This window comes from Apteryx rowi, unplaced genomic scaffold (genome assembly GCF_003343035.1).
Source record: "Apteryx rowi isolate R43461 unplaced genomic scaffold, aptRow1 scaffold_239, whole genome shotgun sequence".
NCBI classification, from domain to species: Eukaryota; Metazoa; Chordata; class Aves; order Apterygiformes; family Apterygidae; genus Apteryx; species Apteryx rowi.
The window spans coordinates 1,179,747-1,183,564 of record NW_020448741.1 but is presented as its reverse complement, the minus strand read 5'-3'; positions in this window follow the sequence as shown (position 1 = coordinate 1,183,564).

The following is a 3,818-nucleotide window of genomic DNA, read 5'->3' as shown; positions in this document are numbered from 1 at the left end:
TGTAAGGACAGAAATAGAGCAATAAAGAGCAAGACTTGAACAAGACACTGAAGGACATCAATGAATTTCTGCTRACAGCTTTGCCCTTTGTACGCACTTGTCTTTATTGACTTTTCCCTTTTTAACCTGCAGTTATGTTTGATTGCCCATCTGTTGAGCTAGTCCCACCAATGAAGGGTGAAACAAAAATGTTTCTAGTACCCCCACGAAATATGGCACAATAGATTGTAAGGAAGTACTTGGAAATCATTTAATGTCCTTTATGTGAATACTCCTTTTAGTAACAACGGCTGTATTACTGGACTCAGGATGCTTCTAGGTACCTGGCAGAGATGTGCACTCCAGTTTACTGTGACTCCACAGTGAAACTTGAGTATGCATCAGCCGTTCCTGACACTTTTACATTAAGACTATATAGCTGTATGGAAATATTTTTTTTTTCCTCAAGTCATTACTTTATGTCCAGAAGTTGTTTACTTCTATCAAAAGGAGAAATGCATAAAGTAATGAGGTATTTCTTCCATGCATTGGTGTTCACTTACAAAGAATGAGTAAAAAATATTCTGTGAAGATAAAAACAGCTAAACTAGTTTCTTCATTCCCTTTTACACACCACTTTATGCAAAATTTTTCTCATCTGTTTACCAGTCTGTCATGTTGTAAGAGTTTTTCTGGCTGAGTTTGGTGGCTTTTGTTCATTATCTGTACATTTCTGTGAACTTTTAACTTTTTTTTTTTTTTTAATTTAAATAGTGTAAGCATTCTGCATCAAACATCTTGGGCCATGTGGTACAACCACTATTTGAGATTTCACGTGTGCCTGGGTTTTGGTTAATGGTGCCTACTATTTCAGCTATGTGAAGCTATAGAGGAGCTTGATCATTCCTTACACTTATCTTAAACTGAAGGCAGTGGCTATGACTGTTAAGTTCAATAAGGTTTTTCATGGCTTCTAAGCATAACTAAAGCATGTGTTTTAGTCAAACACCATTTTTTAGGATCAGAACAGAATAAATTGTATGGAGAATTCATGGTTAAAATTCCGTGGTCTGCATTATATAGGAGCTTAGACTAGATGGCCCCCTTTGGCCCTAAAATCTATAGATTAGAAAGAATAGCTCTCACAAAGTACTGAAATAACTGTTTCATTTTTCACCCAAGGCCTCATGATCTGATGTGAAAAAAGTGTCCCAAAAGGAGTAAGTAGTTGACATAAAATTAATATAATGCTGTTTCCTATGTATTATTTGAAATTATATTTCTGAAAGTGTAAAACTAATTTTATAACTCATTGCCTCATTAACCTCTTTGAAAAAGGTGCCATGACAATATATGATATTCTTTAAAAGTGGCCTATAAAATGATAAAATTATATATTTTGGAAATAAAATGTGAGCTACTAACTTCCAGGCCTTCATGTCTTCCTGAAGTGTGGGACCCACGAAAGTCTTTTCCCTTTATATGAGAAGCATAGTCTTGTAATTTGAACAAGTGGTTTGGCACCACAACTGAATAATTGCTCTAAGGTTCAAAACTATCAGGTGCCAGTGTGTCCTAAGAATGACTTTTAAATCTCAAAGAAGGAGTCTTTCAGCTCTTACAAGGTCATAGGATTGGATCCGTAAAAGTAAAACTGTAAGTATCTAAGTAATTAGAGACAAAGTAATTGAGTAACAGTCACTAACTGGCATTAATGAATTTCATGAGATTACTAGATTTTCAAGGATCTTATTGGAAGGGAATAGCACTTGTATAGAATACTACACTGTACAGTGTCTACATAGAGGAAAAAACAAATGACACCAGGAACTGGATGGAATTAAATAATACTGAGTAAAAGGTTCACCTCAGAAACTGAGACCCCGAAGAACTCTGGAGATTATCAAGAAAGTGGAAATCTCAATGTCAAGACGAATGCATGAAGCAGCTGTAAGGGTCAAGAAGCTGCTTCTTCATGAGAGAAAATTAAAGTTTGAATGAGGTGTGTTCACCATGAGAACAAGTGAAAAAGAATTCCCAGCTTACCTCTCTTACCTCTGAGGGTAATACTTTTAGAATTACTTGCCAAGAAGAGAACTGAGAATCTAGGGCATGTCTACAAAAATGTGTGCGCAGGCATCTGCCCACACACCAGCTGGCCCACAGCCATCGAGCCATGTTAGAGAAGCGTTATTCCCAAGACAATAAGCTCAGCTGAAATGGTGAATTTATTAACCCGGGCATTGTGCTTACACATGCAGTTAGACTGGAGCTGGCGTGTTATATCAGGTCAGAGTATCTGTCTAGTCAGGTGAAGCCCGTTTTTGCACAAACATACAGACCTGCAGGCACACGCACACACACACGGACAGCCATACGCGTGTGTGCTCAGGCTCAGGCAGGCAATTTAAGAAGGGGCAGAATTCTGAATTTCAAACCCGAACCAGGTCACTGAGCCATCCTTCTTCCACAGTATGTTGTACATAAAATCTGGTGTCTTCAATACTTGGGGGAGAAAAAAAGCGTAGGCCTAATGTTTCATTGTATAGCTCTGGTGAAAAAGAATGGCCTAGCTATTAATGTGTGTTTAATAATGAATGAATGTGTAGATATCTGTATGGGGAGAACTAAAATTATATGATTACAACCTTGTCTTTTTATTTGTTTTCCCAGCAGGATTTGTCAACTTGTTTTCTTCACAGAGGGCTCAGGTAGTGATTCTAGCTACTGCATTAAATTCAAAAATTTTACCTTTTCTTCTTTTAAAATTTCTTAACTTTCTGGTCATGAGTATGTGTCTGCATACAAAATGCATGGTAAAGGAAGCAAGATTTCAGCATATCATCTACATATGCTAAAGCAGACAGCATCAGCTGGTAGACCTATACCCCCAACACTGCCTAAGCACCTTCTCTATGTAGGTTTCTGTACTTACCCAGCAGCTGTAGTATAAGCAAACACAGAATGACGCAGCTCCCTCTCCCTGCTCAAAGAAAGAGTTTGTCTGACTTCCCCTGCGCTTTTTCAATATCTCTAAGCAGCTCTGTCCCCCTCGTTTTGGTAAATGGAAGTTTTACCCTATTTCAGTCTTCTTTAACAACGGTAACTATTCATATGGTCTGTCTCTCTGAATATTTGTATACATATGCCATACCAGGTAAATCTCAACAAGTGTCAACATATCTCCATTAAAGTGCCTTCGGAATTGCCAGTTTTCATGTAACCTTGTTTATGGTAATACGTATGAAGGTATACTTTTCTGAATCTCTTTGGTTCAGTAATCAGTTCAAGTTGGAAATAGAATTTGTATTTTTTGAAAGATTTATAATGCTTCTCCATTCTGACAGTATTGTATATTGTAGGAGAACATTTTTCTCACATTATTTACATCAACATTATTTTAGACYCAGCCAGATGGAGTCAGATGAAGAGTAAATGCCTTAAAATGTATTGGAATCTGTTTCTCCACCTCATATATGCTATCTGAGAAACTACACACACCCATGAGCATGGAAATTATAGAATAAATCCCACTTTTGTCTAGAAAAATAGAATCCACTTTTGTTCATAAATCAAAATTTTTTTTTTTTTTGCCTTTGACCTTCCCTTCCCGCAGTCTGTCTGTCCAATAATCTCAGCTGGAATCTAATCAGATTCCAGGCTTGTTACTATTTTTCTTATGCCATCATTGTTTTATTAAAATATATACACCCAAAACAGGTTGTTGTTTTGTTTTTCCCCTACTGTCCTTCCATCCGTACAAGCGGATGACCTAAAAAGGAAGGAATTGAAAACTGTGTCCTTGGCCGCTGACAATTTCAAGGTCAATACAGCATTAC